We start from the raw sequence: 20,475 nt of genomic DNA, 5'->3' as shown, positions 1-20,475 counted from the left end.
TGCCATCTAGTGAATGCCCATCTCCTGTAGGCAAATGGTGTTATGATTTCTATCATCACAGACTTATGTTGCTGACTTTGAACTTCATATGAATGGAATGGTACCACAGACACTCTTCTTGTGTGTCTGGCTTCTCGTTGAGCACATTACCTGTGGCATTGATTCATATTGTTATATATGTGTGTGTGTATATATATATATATATATATATATATATATATATCATGTTATATATGTATATATATAACACATGTTATATATGTGTGTATATATATATATATATATCAGTAGGTGATTACATTTTGTTGCTGAGTAGTTTTCCATTGTAGGAATATATTACAATATGTTTCTCTTTATTGAATATTCTGGTTGTTGCTAATTTAATTGGCTTTAATGAATTAAGCTTCTATAACTACTCTTATACAGATACTTTTTGTGAACATACGATTTCATTTCTTTAGGTTCTAGGAGTAGAACTGCTGAATCATATGGTAGCTATGCATAATGTTATAAGAAACTGACAGTTTTCCAAAGTAGGTAAACCATTTATATTTTAACCAGCAATATATGTGCCACATACTCACTTATATTTGGTGATATCAGTTATTAAATTGTAACCATTCTAGTGAGTAGGAAAACATATCACTCGTGATTTTAATTCACATTTTAATGATAACTAATGATGTTGGACGTTTTCATGTGCTTGCCTGCCATTTTTACCTCTTCTTTTTTGAGGTGTCTGTTTCAGTTGTTTGCCCATTTTTAAATGAGGTTTTTTGTCTTATTGATTTGAAAGAGTTATTTATATATTTTGGATACAAGTCCTATATGCATTTTGAATACTTTTTTAAAATCTGTTATTGATTTTCATTATATTAGCACTGTATTTGATGAGGTAAAACTTTTAATTCTAATGAAATCCAAATTAAATCTAATCCAATTAATTTTTTTAAAATTTTTGATTGCATATATCATATTCAAAATACTTTCTTATCCCAAGTTAATAAGATTTCTTCTATATATTCTTCTAGAACCTTTATAATTTTAGCTTATGTTTATGTCTACAATCCATCTTAAAATAATTTATCCATATAGCAGGAGGAAAGGAGTTGATACTTTTTTTCTTATATTTATCTCGTTTTTCCTGCCCTATATGTTGAAAAAGTATTTCCTCACTGGAATATCAAATAACATGTTATATATGACTTGACTTATTCCATTTTTCCTTCATTCATCCGTGTGTCTATTTTTTTCTTTTTTCTTTTTTGAAACGGAGTCTCACTCTGTTGCCCAGGCTGGAGCACAGTGGTACAATCCTGGCTCACTGCAACCCTCTGCCCCAGGCTCAAGCAATTCTCCTGCCTCAGCCTCCCGAGTAGCTGGAACTACAGATGTGCACCACCATGCCTGGCTTATTTTTGTATCTTTAGTAGAGACGGGATTTCACCATGTTGGCCAGGCTGATCTTGAACTCCTTACCTCAGGTGATCCACCCACCTTGGCCTTGAGAAGTGCTGGGATTACAGGCATGAGCCACCACACCTGGCCCATGTGTCTGTTGTTATATCAATTCCACACTTTCTTGAATACTGTAGCTTTATATTTAGTTTTGTTATTAGATAGTTTGAGTACTACAGCTTTTTCTTCTTTAAGATTTTTTTCCCATTTTAAGTCTTTTGCAGTCACATATAATTTTAGAAACAATTTATCTCATCTTAACAACAATCTTAAAATTAATAGCCCTAAATATTAATAACAAGTATTCAATTGAAATGTTACCATGTGCTGGGCAATACACTAAGCACTTCAGATACATTATCACATTTAATCTTTAATATGATCCTTTGAAATAGGTAATATTATTGGTAGGATTTTACAGATGAGAAAATTGAAAGTTAAAATAACTTTCAAATTTTAAAACCATTTTTCTTTCTCCAAATCCAATGTTCCTAACTCCTATTCAAAAACTCATCTAAAACCTTCAACCTTTTCCATTATTTACTATTTTAACAAGGACTTGATTTTATTAATCTCATGTAAATGGAGTATCACAGCCATCAGGGACAGAGAAAAAGTCAATGAAATTAAACACCTCTGAGGATCTTGAAAAAGGTGACAATAAACAAATAGGTATCAGCAGTAGTAATTAGCACACTCATTGCTGAAGCAAAGTCAATGATGATAGTTTGTGAATCTCACTGTGAAGATAAAACATGTTCTTTTTCTCTCATAATTTGCACAGCAAGCCTGTTTCCACATTGCTTTCATTTTTATAAACTTTGAGCCTACATTTAGAATTAATCTTAATTCTAAATCATGGAGAAGGCTTTGGTGATAGTTTTATGTAAGTTAGTGAAGGGCTCATAGAATAAATAGTGGCAGAAAAATAGAATTCTTAAACATGATTTTAAATTCAACTGATATGTAAAAATCTGGGATCTTTTTGACACCAAACTTTTAGCTTTGCCTAGGCCTCTGTTCTTTCCAGAGTGAAATAGGATTAAAGATTTTGTAGAACCAAGTATTAGCACCATAGCGTATTTTCTAATGAGTTATTTTGTAGGGTAGATTTCATTTTCCATTAGCTCCATGGGGTATTTAGAGGACACACACTGTTTTGAAACAGCACATATACTTGCAACCCATGGAAATGCCTCATTACACAATGCAATAAGGAAGGGAAACCTATTTCCAAATGCATACCTGCTAGACGCAGAGTTTGGAAATACGCTGTTGAAAACCAAGATCTCTCCTCTAAAATGCATCTGAGAAGCCAAGAGGCAGATACTTGAATCTCGCCACATTGGTCTGAACTTCTACTTTGGGTGAGCTCTCTTTGTGAAAAGATTCTCCTGTCCATTCATCATACAATATGATATTTCTTATTCTGCCCCTTTGGATGAAAATGATAAAGACGACCACCCTTCTACGTGGGTGGCCTTCTCCTTCACTGAAGAGCATGATCAGCCTTCCCAAGATGTTTGTGTGGCCCCTTGCTATACACCATGGCCTTTTTCACTGGGCATTTCATTTCCTACTCACAAAAACCCTGTGGGGTGCATAGGTGGTGTCATAATTCTCCCCATTGTACTGATGGAAGAGGATGTTTTTGGTTGCAGAAACATGTTTGAGAAAAATTCTGGGCTAAATATAGGAATTTGCAAGTAAGTAGGGCATAAATGTTACTAGAGTGTGGGGAACCACTGGTGTCTACAGACCAAGGGTTTAGAACTCCCTGTGATGGTGATCTGCAGTTTCATATGTGCATTTATGGCCTTTCTTGGTGAGGGGATCAATAATTTCCATCAGATCCTCAACGGAGGACCCATGAGCCAGAAATAGGAGAGGAGAGTGCAAAACTTGGAAGCCGAGGGGCATAGCATTGAAGGGTCAGGCGGAGCAAGGAGAGCTTATGAGGGAAGCTGAAGTTTGACCCAAGAGGTATTTATTAAAATGATTTTTTTTTGTAAATATGAGCAAGGAAATGGGCAAGCATTCCTGCTCCTCCCAGCAACAACGTCCTCTTTGTCTGATCCCAGATTTCCTGACATCAGGCTCCTCTCTCTTGACCCTTATTCTTTCCTCTTCCCTCCTCTAAACAGCTCAGGTGACGGTGGTACTAAAAGCCCAGACTTCGTCACTACTTAATATATCCATGTAAGAAAACTGCACTTGTACCCCTTAAATGTAAACACACTTAAAAAAAGAAAAGGCAAATATAAGCATACTTTCCTTTTTTTAAAAAAAAATTTGCCTCTAATAAATAACCCCAAAGGGAACACATCTCACCACCCTAGGTGGAAACTCTTTCCAACCACCCCTGTACTGTGCTGGCCACTGATCTCTGCCACCAGCCTCTTCTTCATCAGCTGGGTGGGAGACTAGAGTCAACTCCATTATCTTTCATCTTCACCCTGCATGGCCTGGCAGACATGTGTTCAAGGAAAGGGAACAGGATTCTGAAGCAGCACTTCATTCAGACTCCAGCTTCAATATTGGCAGGTGCACCTGAGGAGGAACCTGAACCTGTGAGGTTGCATCTTCGCCTGTCTAATGTTGGCACTGTCTGCAGCAGCTGTGTGAGTTGTTTAGAATTTAGAGCCCAGAGGCTTCAGGAATCAGAAGTCAGGCCCTTTCCCTTCTTTGGAACTTACCTTCATTTTCTGTAAGGTCAGAAATTGGACTAGATGTTTTCTAAGATTGCTTCTAGCTCTTAGATGCTATCTATTTTAGCCATGCCATCTTTGAGATTAAAAAAACAGAGAGGATGAACAATTTTTCCAAGATCACACAGCAAGTTAGTAGAAAAGCCTGTATGGGAACTCAGGTATGTTAATGGTAATAACTGACTTCTGCAAAGAGAGACACTAAACAATTAGCTTGGAAAGTTGAGTTTTCAAACCAGCTGAAGCACTTCCATTCGTGTCCTCACCTCCTCAGAGTGCAGTTACCTTTACTATGAGAAAAAAAAAGGCAATTCCCATAGCAAATGATCCCCATATCTCAGCAACTTACTGAAAAGCTTCTGGTCCACAAATTATCTTCTTCAACAAGATGAGACCCTCAGTGAACTTTCGTGATTGGAGGGTCCCTTATTCAGATGCGACTGTCTTTAAGGTAGTTTCTTCCTGCCCACCAGCCACACCACTTCTAATTTATTTAGTAAACGGAACTTATGCCTGCCAGGGATGATGTGTGAGCCATCCAGAGCTAATAATTTATCTTTTTTAAATTTCGAGATGGAGTCTTACTCTGTCGCCCAGGCTGGAGTCTCACTCTGTCGCCCAAGCTGGAGTGCAGTGGTGCAATCTCAGCTCACTGCAAACTCCGCCTCCCAGGTTCAAGCGATTCTCCTGCCTCAGCCTCCAGAGTAGCTGAGACTACAGGTGTGCACCACCACACTTGGCTAATTTTTGTATTTTTTTTTAAGTAGAGACAGAGTTTCACCATGGTGGCCAGGCTGGTCTCGAACTCCTGACCTTAAATAATCTGCCCTTCTCGGCCTACCAAAGTGCTGGGATTACAGGCATGAGCCACTGCACCTGGCCCAGAGCTAATCATTTATCTTAAAGGAAGGCACATATGTTGAGTGAGTGGGTTAACTGTGGGATTCCCCTCTCATTGCCTCATTTTGTCTTCACAGATGCCCCCAGGGATGCTATTTAAAATGCAATAACTACCTGTATGAAACAAACCAACCAATCGGAATGGGTGCCAGCCTTAAACAATCATCATACTTTACCAAAGGGAAGAGGACGAATATCAGGCCTCCTTATGCCCATCTGAAAGATGAGGAAATGGGGTCAGAGAGTTTTCTTGGCAAGGGGATCAACAATTTTCAACAGATTTTCAAAGGGGAGATCCATGACTCCAAAAATAGGAGAGAAGAGAGCAAAGGTTGCCAACACCCCATGGGGAGGCAGAAGGCAAGCTGAAACTCAGGTCTACCTGAACTGAGCCTGTGTTCTCAGCATAACCCCACCTGCCTCTCTAAGAGCAGACAAAGTTGTGTGGTTTTTTTTGCCAGGCCAGTACTTTCTGGAGGGTTCAGGGCTGGGAAATTTGCTAATGAGCTTACTTTTTAGCTGCCGTTCAATTTCTCTGCTGGATACTATCTCATCTCAGGTGCCTGAGGACATTTCCCCAAGTGCCAGCTTCAGAGTAAAGGAGATAGGGAAGCAGGAGACCCCGCTGCTAAGCTATTTTCCAAGCTGGCTTCTAAAAGCCTTTGCCATCGCTCCTTCAACTTTAGGGGAGAGAGAGCCCTTCTGCAAGTCTCCTCTGAGGCTGACATGACCTTAAAGTGAGCGGCTGGGCTGAGGGTACAACAGGGAGCTCCCATGTTCTGAGTAGACAGGATTCCAGATTGCACGTCCCTACATATCACTCTCCCAGGAATAGTGACCAGGAGTGGGAGGTGAGCAGGGCCTCATGTGCGTACTGATGTAATAAGTATACCATACCCTCTACCCTATAGAAAGACAGCACTTTACAGCATGCAGAGCACTTCACAAGCTCCTCATAATGCTGTGACTGCCATGGTGACACCAGGGCATCGTTATGGGCTCAGTTCCCACATGGGTGAAACCAAAGCCCAGGGAGACCGACGGACTTATCCAGTTTCACAAAGGAAGTAAGACCACACTTGGAACTTTGCAGCTCCAGATAGCGTTATTTACAAAAGAACAGGGACGGCCTGGAGTGTGACTGGAGGAAGGAAACTAGGGTTGCAGTCGATGGGTGAGCATATTCAGTTGATTCATTTGTTCATTACCCACCAAAGCCCTTCTCCTGGGGTTCCATACCAGTGTGTTGGGGTGAGAGGAGGACCACGCATACATAGACACATACATAGTTAGATGTCAGGAGGAAATAAGTTCTGTGATGGAGAATTGGGTGTGTGGAGAGTAGGGGAGGGAGAATGCTGCCTCTGCGAGGTGGGCAGGCAGCCCCTCTGAGGAGGTGACATTTGAGCAGGGGTCTGATTGTGGACAGCATGGCAGGGAGGACAGAAGCCCTGTGGGCCCTGAATGCTGGCTCTGCAGATTCCTGGAGCAACGGGAGCCCAGAGAGGCTGGATGAGAGTGAGGAGAGAGCAGTGGAAGGGATGGTGTCAGAGTCTGCTGGAGCAGGTCAATTGCAGCCTGGTAGGCCAAGGCAGGGACTTTGGAATCTGTTCTAGGTCACTGAGAAAACTTGGTTGCTTTTAAGCAAACATGGATAATTTGGAGGCACCGGAGTTGAGGAGCTGGACATAATGGAGTGTCTCAGCTCAGTGATTCCTGCTGCATATACCTGATGCTCGTTTACCAGACAGGGACTGGGCATTCTTTTAGGCCCAAGCAGCAGATAGAGGAGAAAGGCAGGAAAGCCACAGGGAAGCAGAATGTTCCTCTCTCTGTTGAACCCAAATCTAATAGTCAGACTTGTCAAAGATCAAATGGGTGACTTCAGGAATCAGTCACAAGCTGCTGCCCATTGGGGATGTTCCAGCAGAGACCAGATGGCCCCTGCTAACCACCTAACAGTAGTAGGGCGTTTCTGAATTGAATGGGTAGTCAGGTACAACAGTCTTACGTTTCTGGCCTTATCCGTGGATATTTCAATACAGTTCTCCATTCAAAATCCCTAAACCACATTCTTGGGATGCATGGGTTGAATATTTTCCTTTGTCTTCTATTTCCAAACACATGGCTAACAGTCCTAACTGCCTGCTGCTAAAACAAAAGGTAACTTATTAATCAGACAAAGCAGGAAAAATCCACATTACAGGCACTCTAAAAATTGCAAATCAACTGTCTTGACCTCTACTGGCATTTCCTATCTGCCACTGTTTAGAAATCACTCATTAGCCATAGCCATCTGCCAATCAAAGCATAGACGGATGAGGTCAGCCTCTTGGTGGCATACTGATTTCATTGTGCCTTTCCAAGGGATAAAGGCCGCCATCTGTCCTGAGTGGGGTTGTTATGAATTCTGAGCATGTGTTTGCCTTTTGCCCTCAGTGCCTCAGCCAGCTTCACTGCCCTAGAACTCCCATGGCATCTGGAGTCATAATATAGAACCCTGCCACACTGCTTCGGGTCAAGGGTCCACTGTGCAGTAAGGAGACAGAGCAGTGGGTAAATGGCTCATAGAATTTACTGGTCCTGTTATGTGCCATGCCATCTAGAAATGGCCTACGTCATAGAGCCCTCCAGTGACCTTAAGATATATTGGAGGCACCAGCTTAGAAATGGCACCTTTAACCCAACCCAACAGCCATGATATGATGCTGCACCTCCAATATGTAGAATCCATGGGTCAGGGAACCTAGGGGTGGAGGTAGGAGTGGTTCTGCTCACTATCACTCCTCATGACCCATCTGGGAAAAATGTCCTTCTGTTCCTGAAAATTTAGACTGTATGGGTCTAGAGTTCCTGGTTCCCAGAGAGCAAAAGCTTCCACCAAGGGGTGCAATAGGAGTCCCACTAAGAGCTGTGGCTTCTGCTTGGTCATATCAGATTCCCGTGCCAGTTGATTAGTGAGAGGACAGGTGTGACTGATGCTGACATTATGAGATGTGATTGATGATAGTTAGGGCAGGGAGGAATATGTTAAGCACTCTAGTAATCGACTGGAGAATCTCTTGGTACTCTCATGCCCAATTTTAACTCTGTAGTTGAGGTAGGAGGCCAGCAGGACTGGTCTCCAGAACAGAAGGTTGGCCAAAACTGGGAAGAGGTGCCCAAAGCACCCCCATTGGTCTTGCTGCCAAAGACACTCCTGCCAGCTCCATGACCATTTACCAATGCCATGGCAACACCCAGAAGTTACTAGCTTGTGCCACAGCAACATCTATATGGTACCACCTATTTTCCAGCTATTTCTTAATAACTCTTCCCTTAATTAGCATGTCATTAAAAGTGGGTATAAATATGACTGCAAATTGCCCATACACTGCTAGTCTCCACACACTGCCTATGGGGTAGCCCTGCTCTGCCAGGAGTAGTCACACAGCTGTAACACTGCTGCTGCCTCAACAAATTGCCTTCCTCCACCACAGACTTGCTCTTGAATTCTTTCCTGAACAAAGCCAAGAACCTGCCCTGCATCATGGTAACCATGGCTTTAAAAGGGCAGGCTAACTAGGAACTCAGTCTGCACAGGGTGAGGCTCTGGATCACTCCACCAGGGCAGCCATGTAGACCAGAGCAAGCACTAACAGAGGGACAGAAGAATCTAGAGAACATGGCAGAGGAGGGAGATCATGAAAGTGCTTTATGGCCTTGGGACCAACTCCATCCTTAAGGGCTTTGCTTGTCCCATTAAACTTCCTGGTTAAACTTTACCCAGAAATTGTAAGCCATCAGAACTCTGGAGAAGTTGTTACAACCTTGAGTGGGCCTGATGTGGGAAGAAAGTGGACATGAGTGGTACTAGGAGTGGACTAATGTAGATGCTTTGAAGCCTCCCCTCATCCCCTGCCCACACACCCACCTCCATCTGCCACGATGGTTATCTGCTCACAGCTCAAGGGACACCATTCTCTAGCAAATCTCCCTTGGTCTGTGGGCTTTTTTTTGCCCAGATATACCTTCCCCTGAGGATGTCCATAAGCCAGTGACTGGCTGCTGCAGGGATGAATGCATGATGCTCTTGCCTCAAGGTGGGACAAGCCACCAGTGCTACCTGCAGTGTCTGGTTGAGGCTGGACTGCCATTGAATTGTTGAATTCATGGCTTTGCTTTCCTGCCCTGTGCTACTTCCCTCGCTTCCTTACAGTTTCTTACATGAACCCTTGCTGCAGCTCTGTCTGTCATCCTGTTGTGCTAACTAAATGGCCCCACCTTTCCCTCGAGACTGGTAACCAGGGCCCAGGGGGTGAGGAGAGGAGAGAGACTGAGGCTGCAAAGCCCTCTCTTACCACTTCAGGGTGCTGCCATATTTGCACACTGATTATCAGAGTGGATGATACTGGTAGGTGGTACTGGTCCATGGCCCATTAGGAACTGGGCTGTGCAGCAGGAGGTGAGCAGCTGGTGGGCGAGCAAAGCTTCATCTGTATTTACAGTCGCTCCCCATCGCTCATGTTACCACCGGAGCTCTGCCTTCTGTCAGATTAGTGGTGGCATTAGATTCTCATAGGAGTGCAAACTCTATTGTGAACTGTGCATGCGAGGGATCTACACTAGGAAGCTCTATTTCTTTTAGACAAGGGAAATTGTGCAACCCAAATTTCTTGCCCTTTATATTCAGCTGACAGAAAACATATAACCAAAAACCACATGGCCATCTCTTAGTACAGCCGTCCCTAACCTTTTTGGCACCAGGGACTGGTTTTGTGGAAGACAATTTTTCCATGGATGGGAGGCAGGGGATATAGTTTCAGGATGATTCAAGTGCATTACATTTATCATGTACTTTATTTCTGTTATGATTACATTGTAATATATAATGACATAATTATACAACTCACCATAATGTAGAATCAGTGGGAGCCCTGAGCTTGTTTTCCTGCAACTAGGTGGTCCCATCTGGGGGTGATGGGAGAGAGTGACAGATCACCAGGCATTAGATTCTGATAAGGTGTGCACAACTAGAGTACCTATAGAAGGTTGGAAATTCCGTGGTTGTAATTACTCAGCTCTACTCCTATTTAAGTGTTTAACCAATTGAGAACAGAAATAAGAGAGTAATGACAATCGGAGTGGAGAATGGGTGTCGTTGCTGGCTTGGCAGGAGCAATAACACCCAACTATGGTGTTCCTTGTTTTTTGTGTTGGACGGCACAGCTAAAGCTGGAGGCTAAAAGTGAGTCTTGTTACTTACCCCAAAGCTAGACCTTAGGCCCTTTCCCTGGGGAGAGCTGAAACCACTCCCACTCCTTGCTGTCTACATGGCACTTTCCAGAATACCCAGCAGAAACACAAGAGAGAAGGCCAGAGCCAAGCATCTGTGCCTCAGAATGCTGCGGCCACATCCTTGGCTGATGTGTCTTAATGTCAAGGTCCATCTAGTTTACTGATGACGTGAGTTACTCTTCCTCCTATGGGGAGGGGTGGGAAGAGAAACTAAAGTTATTCCCTGCAATGCTGTCTCTCCCAGGGAAATGCCATTTCCTTATGGAAGTGAGCCAAGTGGATGATGCCTTCCCCTACCACAGCACCCGACTCAAGTGAGATGCTCTGGAGCAGTCACAATGGGACTAAGTGACTAGGATTATGAATAATGTCTTCAATTGCGTTTCTATTAAGAAATGCTACTGAAAAGTATAATTTCATCTTGACCCTCTATAAGAACTGAAAGTGATACAGCAGCGAACTGTAACATCCTTAAGTTACTTCTGCAGGACCCACAGATGATACGTGGCAGAGAATGGCTTCTGTGGATCTGACTTAATGTAGTCCCTGACTTTTCTTGGAGGTCATGATGACCCTGCTGCAGGCCACTTGTCCCTGTGATTGAAGCTCCTCCCAAACCATTCTCCTTTGGCTCTTTGACACAGCGCAGAGGAAAGTTCATAATCTTTTCCTCCCTTCTCCTCCGTGACTTTGCATATGCTGTATGTCCCACCTGGGATGACTCTCCTCCAATTTTCCCAAAGTGAATGTCCTCTCATATTCCAAGACTCAACCCAATAACCCAATCATCCCTTCTTTCCTGAAGGCTTCCAAGAGTTGGAAGCTGTGGTAGGCTGAATAATGGCCGCCAAAGATCCAGATTCCAAGCCCTGGAACCTGTGAGTGTTACCTTACATGGCAAAGAGACTTTGCAGATGTGGTGAAAGATTTTGAGATGGGGAGATTAGATGAGCCCTAAATATGATTATAATTGTCTTTATAAAAGGGAGGCAAAGGGAGATTTGACATAGATGGAAGTAGAGATGTGGCCACTGAAGCAACATGCTACGCTGCTGGATTTGCAGATGGGGGAAGGAGCCTGGAGTCAAGGATGTAGTTCTAGGAGATGCAAAAGGCAAGTTAATCGATTTTACCCTACAGCATTCAAAGGGAGTGGCCCCTCCCAAAATCTTAGCTCTAGCCCATAAGACCAAGTTCACACTGCTGACCTCCAGAATTCTAAGAGAGTGAATGTGTGTTGTTTGAAGCCACCAAGTTCATGGTGATTTTTCATGGCAGCCACGGGAAACCAATACAGAAGTACTCTTCTCTGAACTTTCAAAAGATGCATTTTTTTTTCTATTTCTTGCTTACCATAGTTTGAATCGAAAGCACTGTCAGTATCATTTATTGAGTCCATGCTACATGCCAGGCAAAGAGCAGAACGCTGTAATCTTATGGTGTTGTCTTATTGCATCTTCACACCAATCCTGACAGGGAGATAGTGTCAATTTCATTTGCAGGCGAGACAGTCAACTATCACAGCTGCTGCCGAGGGTCCCACAGCCAGTCCACGACAGAATACAGCTTCTCAGCTCTTGTGCTTAGCCCCAGAGACCTGCTGCTGGCCCACACACCCTACTGTTCATCTGGCGCCCCTGCATCACGCTCCCCACAGCCTGGGATCTCCTCGAAGGCAGGAAACATATCTTTCCCAGCTGGGCATCACCAGATCCAATCCATGCTGGGAGGAATAAATCAACAAATCTTTATTGGTTCAGGCTGAGCTGAAGGAACCCGGGGCTCCAATTAGGAACGCCTCATGGAGGGCCTTATTGTTTTGTGCCTTCTGAGGCCGCACATCAACAGCTCACCGCACTTGAGGGTGGAATTTGTCTTCGAGGGGTACAGCATCTGGGGATAGGCTCAGATAAAATTGTCAGGAAGGTAATTTGGCAAAGCCATCCAGTGATGGTACAGAGTGCCCTAGGGCAAGCCCCACCCTATGTACGTTTCTGCCTGTGTCAGAGCGAGCAGCACTTTCCCAAGCCATCTCCCGGCACGCTGTGTTAATGCCATTGCAATGCTTAGGGAACTATGCCGGTCCAAATATTTTCTTTATGGTTTTCCCAATACTCTTGGAGCCCTGAATTCATTCATTCCCTCATCCATCCATCCATTTATTCATCACATTAACTGAGCACAAATTTTATGTCAGGCACTGGTCTAAGCACTGAGGCGACACCAGTGAACAGAAAAGACAATTCTTGTGCACATGTGTAGCTAATATTAGGAGGTGGGGGGAGATAGCCAATAAAAACATAAAACATATGCAGTATTTTGACTATGCAATAATAAGCAATGATTGGAATGAAAATGATAAGTGCAAAAGAAGAAGTAATGTGGGATTTGGGCTCCTGGGAATGCAGGGAAGAGGCACACAATTTTCAAGTGTGCTCGGGGGCCGGGCACGGTGGCTCACACCTGGAATCCCAGCACTTTGGGAGGCCAAGGCAGGCAGGGTCACGAGGTCAGGAGATCAAGACCACCCTGGCCAACATAGTGAAATCCTGTCTCTACTAAAAATACAAAAAAATTAGCCGGGCATGGTGGTGGGCACCTGTAGTCCCAGCTACTTGGGAGGCTGAGGCAGGAGAACGGCATGAACCCGGGAGGCAGAGCTTGCAGTGAGCCAAGATCGCACCACTGCACTCCAGCCTGAGTGACAGAGCGAGACTCCATCTCAAATAAATAAATAAATAAATAAATAAATAAATAAATAAATAAGGTGTGCTCAGGGTAGGTCTTTTGAGATAGTAACCCATAGTGAATGTGTGACTGAGAAAAGAGAGTTGCACCTGCAGACATTTGGAGGAGAACCTTCCAGGCACAGGGGCCAGTCAGTGCACAGTCCTGCTATGGGACAGTGTGTGAGGTGTTTTAGGCCAAATATGTCACAGGGAAGTGGCCACAGGGGAATGAGAAAAGGGGCAGCAGTAGGAGATGAATCAGAGAAAGCACAGTGTGTTCCAGAGGTGAATCAGAGAGCACAGGACTTTCCAGACCCCTACATGGACAAGGGATTTGAATCCAAGAGAAAGCTTGAATTAAAGAAAGCTTGAAAGATTTTAATCCAAGAGAAAAATTTTTTTTTTTTTTTTTTGAGATAGAGTCTTTTCCTGTCACCCAGGCTGGAGTACAATGGCGTGATCTTGGCTCACTGCAACCTCCGCCTCCCATGTTCAAGTGATTCTCTTGCCTCAGCCTCCCGAGTAGCTGGATTACAGGCATGTGCCACCATGCCTGGCTCACTTTTTTGTGTTTTTAGTAGAGATGGGTTTTCGCCATGTTGGCCAGGCTGGTCTCGAACTCCTAATCCGCCTGCCTTGGCCTCCCAAAGTGCTGGGATTACTGGCAGGAGCCACTGCACCCAGCTAAGAAAGATATTTTAATCGAAGAGAAAGCTTAACAATCAGTATTCTTAAAAGAGAAGTGACCTGTTTTTAGCGGAAACCATGTGACTCAGGAACTAGCAGGAATTCAGCTTCAGGAGTGCCCTGGCAGAAAGTCTCCCCTAATGCAGGTGAGGTCCAGTGTCCCTCCTTGGGCCCCCATTCCCCTGGGTCAGTGTACCACATGGCCACTCCATGCTGTACCTCTGCCTGTGCCTGTCACCCTGCAAGCCTGACAGGCAGCCCTTTGAAGGGGGCCTCATGCACCTCCGCGCCCCAGGGATGGCCATGATGCTGAGAACATAGTAGGTACTTGGCACATGGCAGGTCCTCAGGAAAGTGGCAGTCAGTGAAAGCAGAGTGAAGAACTATTAGCAGTGACCTTGGACTCCAGGAGAGAGGAAGTGTTCTCATGAAAGATGAAGAAGAAACGGAGAAGGGGCCTTTCTAAGAGGAGAAATCCTCATCTTCATGCATGGGCTGTGGCCTCATCTCACCCCCTTCCCTCCCAGCTGGACTGGAAACCAGATTGGGTAAGTGGGAGAGAGTCAGGCAGTTGTGTTTCCCCAGCTCAGAGCTCCATAATTAAAATGTCACTTGTGTGTGCAGTAAGAGTGAGCATAGGAGGAAAATGCAATTGTGAATTCTGCTCTGTAATCTTTTTCCATGTCACCATTGTGGTTTGAAGAGTCACTTGATTCCAAGCAACTGTGTTGATTTCATTTCCTCCTTTTAAGTTATTATTGTTTTTTAAAAACAGTAGGAGACTATATGACATCTCAGCTTTTCTTCTGTGATTTTGGGGGAAAACCTCAGGAATAATAATTAAAAAGCAAACAACAAACAAAAAAACCAAAGCATAAACTGAGCTGCTATAGCATTTCAGGGAAGTTGGTGAGCTGTTTTCCAGAATAACTATCAACCCACCCTACTGTCTTGCTTTCCTTTACTCCAGCACAGACACTGAGCTCAAGGAGTGTTTCCCCAGCACTGTAGTTCAGAGGAAAGGGACTCCTGGGGGTGCCGCACGCAGGACTCAGTGTGGAGAGTCAGTCTGTGGCTGCCAACATTCAGCCCAGTGCTTCTCTGAGTCACCTAGGAAAAGCGTGCCTTGTGGGAGGTCCACACTCCTCCCCAGGTGCAGCTCACAGCCCGTGACTCGCCCACCCAGCGGGGTAAAGGGCAGATCCCCTGGCCTCAAGTGAAACAATGCTGAGAGCCATCCTCCTAGTTCCAGACCTCACTGTGGATACAGGGACCCCATGGAGCCCACACTGCACTTCAGTTTCTCTCTCTGCCTAATCCTGTTCTCTCCCCTTCTCACATGGAGTCAGATCCTGAGAGCCTGTCCTGATAAACTTCCTGTTTGCAAATCCCCATCTCAGAGTCTATTGCTTAGGAAACTGGCCTGAGACCAAAACCTCAGTTAAATCCTGGAATTGCTACTTTCTAGTTGTGGGATCTCAGTCCGCCAGCTGTATTCTGAAGGATTGTTCGGTCCACAATTCTTGGGGGCTTGCTACTGTATGTGCTAGGCATGGTTCTCGGTACTGGAGAGATGGCAGTGGAGTAAACAAACCCAGCTCTTTGCCTTCATGAAGATTATGTTATCATCTAATTCCATGATGCTGGGTCCAGATGACTGGACAGAAATAGATGCACCAGATGGTGCTGAAAGCCATGCCAAAAAACAAAGCCAAGGAGGCCAAGACGGGGCACAGTTTTAGGTGAGGTGTTGAGGAGAGACCCCACTAAGCAGGGCACACCTGAGCGAAGATCCAAGGAAAGTGCCAGAGACCATCAATGGGACCAAGCATGAGGATGAGGGAGATGGCCATGCAGAGGCTCTGGGCGGATGCCTGCTGGGGGAGGAGCTCTTCTAGGGGGCTGGAGGGGCTGGCACGCAGGGCAGTGTGGTAGGGGAGAGAGACCAAGGCAGAAGCGTGGAGGCGTAGGGTGCCAGGACTATGGCTTTTACTTGGCGGGAAGGTGAACCTCTGGGGGGCCGTGAGCTGTGGATTTACATCATAACAGGATTGTTTCGGTTGCAGTGCTGAGAACAGCCTATTGGATGGGTGTGAAGTGGTGGTGGTGGGGAGGGCGGTTGGGAATCTATAAATGAAAAAATTCACCCCAACATTTTAGTGGCTAATCAAGAGTGTGCAGATGCACTAGTGGCACCTGTTATATCCGATGTGGGGAAGGCCATCCTCCTTCAACTTTTACAGCCACTCTCTGGGACACACAACCTGGAAGGAAAGAGAAGCCCCCATGAACGGGAGAGAAGGGAGCAGAGCCCATGTCTATTCTTCAAGGCCACCACCTGGAAGTGGCATGTCATTCCAATGCATAGCCCATCAGACGGAATTAGTCTCTGGTGCCACCTAACAGTAAGGGGCTGTGAGGCACAGCTTCTCCAGGGGACCACGAAGGAGCAGAGGACTGGTTCTGTGTGAGACCTAACATTCTCCACCTGAAAAGGCATGTCAGGGGCCTAGCACAATGCCTGACCCATGGCAGGAACTTACCAATGGCCGCCCCTTCCCTCCTTACTTCTGGTCTCTCTCTCTCAGCTTCCAGTTTAAAGCTGCTCTGGGTCCTCTTTCACCCTCCCCACCAGAATAGCCCACTCAGAACTGCTGAAAAATATGTCATCACACACGTTCAGGATAATACTAGCAACTCTTAAAATACACACAATGGTTTATACTTTACAAAGCATTTTCCCAAGCACAATTGTATTTAATCCTTATAACAACCCTGCCCCACATTTTTTTTTTTTTTTTTTTTTGAGATGGAGTCTCACTCTGTCGCCTAGGCTAAAGTGCAGTGGCCCAATATTGGCTCACTGCAACCTCCACTTCACAGGTTCAAGCGATTCTCCTGCCTCAGCTACCCAAGTAGCTGCGGCTACAGGTGCATGCCAACACCCCCAGCTAATTTTTGTATTTTTAGTAGAGATGGGGTTTCACAGTGTTGGCCAGGCTGGTCTCGAACTCCTGACCTCAAGTGATCTGCCCGCCTCGGCCTCCAAAAGTGCTGGGATTACAGGCGTGAGCCACTGCACCTGGCCAATGACAACCATTTAAAGACGACAGGGACAGCATTACCAGCTTTCAGCTCACAGTGCTGGCCTTAGTGTCATATATATAGTATGTACTTCATGAATTTGCTGAGTAGATATTTACAAAGAGAAATCAGAGGCTGAGAATAAGGTAGGGATTGACCCATGGACCTGTGATTTTGGATGAAATGTTGGGGCTAGAAATCAAAAAACAAAAACATAAACAAAAATAAACCTGAACGTTTAAATGGAACTAACTCTGTGCCAGGTACTCTTCTATGTTTCACAAATGTTAATTGGTTATTCCTTGCAATAACCTAGTAAGGTGAGTTCGGCAATTCTCATTCCTGTTTAGAGATAAGGAAGCAGGCACAGAGAGGGCACGGATTGCTGAAGGTCACAGAGCGGGCAAGGGGCAGACCCAGCTTTGGCTAAGAATCCATGCTGTCCTCCCTCACGGTGCTGCTCCTTGATCGATCATACAGCTTCATCAAAGTATTGGCAGATTCCTTTGTGCTGGCAAAGGGTTAATAGTTATCATAGCAGCTGCTTATCATTTGTGCCAAATTACCAGGCATGGACAACATTGATGGAGTGTATCACGGGCATATGCGCAAGTTGCACGATGGCAGGTCGAGTGAGTGTGTGCTGGTCCTGGAAGGGGGTCCCCTGTGCGGCGCTGCTGCCCACTGTCTGCTGCAGAGCAGCTCATCAAATATGGTTTAGTACTGGTTGGCAAGTTTGCCTTCCTCCCACCTCCCTCCAGGCCTCTTCTCCTAAAGCCTTGTGTTTGTGCCCTTTGTACACACCTGTGTCTACCAGGCTGGCTGCCAGCCCTTGTAGCCCAGTCCTAGTCCAAATGGCACCTCAATCTAGGATCCTACTGCTGATCTAGTGTGGCAAATAGCTGTGTGGATGGCAGCAAACTGCACCGTGTATGGATATCCATGTGGATAGACCAAACAGCACCTAGACCAACAGCAGCTAAGATCCTTCTGTTGATCTAATATGGTAAATAGCTATGTAGATAGTGGCAAAACACAGACAACCCCACAATGATGGTGTTATGGGCTGAATTTTGCCCTTAAACCCACAAATTCCATGTTGAAGTCCTAACCCCTAGTACTTGAGAATGTAACTGTATTTGGAGATAGGGTCTTTAAAGAGGTCATTACATTAAAATGAGGTCTTTATGGTGGGCCCTAATTCAGTATGACTGGTGACCTTCTAAGACGAGGAGATCGGGACCCAGACACACAGATACAGAGGGATGAGCATGTGAGGACACAGGAAGATGGCCATCTACAGGCCAAGGAACGAGGGACAAGCATGTGAGGACACAGAGAGAAGATGGCCATCTACACAGACACACAGATACAGAGGGATGAGCATGTGAGGACGCAGGGAGAAGACGGCAGTCTACCGGCCAAGGAACGAGGCCTGGAACCGATCCTTCCCTCGCTGCCCTTGGAAGGAGCGCCCCTGCCAACACCTTGATGTCAAGCTTCTAGCCTCCAGAATTGTGAGAAGATAAATTTCTGTCGTTGAAGCCGCCCAGTCTGTGATAGTTTGTTAAGACAGCTCTAGCAAACGAATAGAGGTGACCAGATAAACACAGGCTTATTTTTACTGGAGGTAGCCTGTCCAGAGCAAGGGTCACTAGCCATCAAGGACCCAGAATATTTCTTTCCTTTTAGCTTTTATTCTTATGGTTGCAGGATGGCTGCTGCTTTTCTGGTAGTTAGAAAGGGACAGAGAGAAGGAGGAAGGGTTTCTTCTAGTGTGGCTTTATCCATTTATCAGATTAGTTCCAGTCAGATTAGGGACTTCTCAACTTTAATTGGCCAGAACAAAGTCACATGGTCACTGTTGCTATAAGGAGTCTGTCCTCATTCCCTCCCCAAATATCATAGAACTTTCCTAAATAAATAGGGGCATGGTTATTGGGCAGACAAACGACAGGGTCTGCAGTGTGAGTTACGGGTACCTGCTGAAACACTAAGCTCCTGCAGCAAGTCTTCGCCATGGGGTCGGGGCTGCCTGTTAAGCTCACAGGACCATCTGCCTGTGAAGTGGGCTCAGGCGCTCTCATGGCAGGTGGCAGGGCCAGGGGCTCACCCATGGGGGCCATGTGACTGCTAAGCTGGGCCATCTCTTTCTATAGTGATTCTGGCTGCAGGCTCCTTTGGTCTCATAGGATAGTGAGCCGCATTTATTTGCAAATGAGAAATCCAAGCCCAAGGGAGGCTCTCTCAGGCCTGGAAGAGAGGCGGACTGGCATTAACTTTGCTCTAGTTCCTTTAGAGTTTTTGGCCCTTCATCGTAGTCCAGTTTGGCCATTTATCCTGAAGCATATCCACTCACACTCAGGCGAGACAGGGCCCGCTACTCAGAAGGGAGGTTCTAGCTGAGGCATGGCCCTGTCCACCCTGTCCCCAAGGTGTCCTCAGGATTAGAAAAGCTCCTCTCTAAGCCCCAGAGTGCATTGGGACTGATGAAGGGAGACAGCCACTCACGAACAAATAGGACCATTAAGTGCAGTGCCCACTGCTGGCTGGGTGTGGGGGCTGGGGAGCTTTCCAGGCTGGTGTGGAGTCGGAGAGGGGGATAGAGGTTGGGATCCTCACAAGCTTACCTGGAAGCTGCTGGAGTTCAGAGAATTTCCGCTCATGAATGCTGCTTTTTGGGTCATTTTAGCACTCATCCAAGTGACGTTTGCATCAAATAGAGGGCAGCAGCATTCTGCTGTCTTACTTCTTTTGAGAAGGGTGGAAAGAGCTTCTTTATTATCTATTTTGATCCTTTTTTTTTTCTTTCTGAGCCTTCATCTTGCCAACTAGATCATCTTTGGGCGGTCTAGTTGTCATCCCATTTACATAGCTGGCCCTGTGTTAGGCTGCTCCATTTGGACTTGAATTTGCAACAAGCAAATTCTTTTTGGTGTGTCACTATTGCCTGCCATTGAAGTGAAGCGCAGGTCTTCCATAAATCTCTAGGCTGCGTTACCTGCCCCCTCAGTGCTCCCATCAAAGCTTCCATCTCCCTCTGTCACCACGTCCCATGGTGTTCTCACTCTTGGCTGTGTATGTTACCTTGTTTTCTGGGCTGGAATTCACCATGGCAACCCAGGAGGCAGCAGCCAAATCCCGTCACCTTGCTGGATGTCACCTACAAACTGCAGACAATAACAACGCTGTTCTTCCTCCTTTCCTTGTAGGTTTCTTGTGAGGATTAAACGGAAGAATGTTTATGAAGATAAGTGGAAAATAAAGTTAAAAGAAGAGAAAAGATTGATTTGCAACCTCTGGGCTTTAGTTCCGTCATCTGAAATTGGGATCTACTCAGGTTTCCCATCCTGAAGTCCACATTTCACTGGGAAATAGGGTCATGTTCTCAGCAGCACTTGACACTAACAGAACAAATATCCAGTGTGGATTTATACGTGAGGGTCAATTTTACGTGTAGATTTTGGTGAAAAAAAAATTAAGTGATTTAAAAATATTACCTGGATATGCCAAATGAAGGTTGATATATTTTGAGTGAAATATCAAATATGTATGCATTTTTCAAATAACAGCATACTCTGCTTAAAAATACTTTACTTTTCTGGGTGGTCCTCTTAGGTCCCCCAACCCAG

The 20,475-nt window shown here is 45.3% G+C and overlaps 1 long non-coding RNA gene across 1 annotated transcript in view; it reads left to right on the top strand.

Moving 5' to 3' along the window:
* Nucleotides 1-20,102, top strand: part of LOC134737178 (uncharacterized) — a 36,800-nt gene extending 16,698 nt beyond the window's left edge. Inside the window, exon 3 of the long non-coding RNA XR_010121824.1 lies at nucleotides 20,056-20,102. This is a non-coding gene — a long non-coding RNA (uncharacterized lncRNA). The remainder of the gene's footprint in view (nucleotides 1-20,055) is intronic.
* The last annotated feature ends 373 nt before the right edge of the window (nucleotides 20,103-20,475 follow it).

This window comes from Symphalangus syndactylus, chromosome 7 (genome assembly GCF_028878055.3).
Source record: "Symphalangus syndactylus isolate Jambi chromosome 7, NHGRI_mSymSyn1-v2.1_pri, whole genome shotgun sequence".
In the NCBI taxonomy this organism is placed as follows: domain Eukaryota; kingdom Metazoa; phylum Chordata; class Mammalia; order Primates; family Hylobatidae; genus Symphalangus; species Symphalangus syndactylus.
The sequence above is the reverse complement of the archived record's forward strand: the minus strand, read 5'-3'. Positions and strand labels throughout refer to the sequence as shown.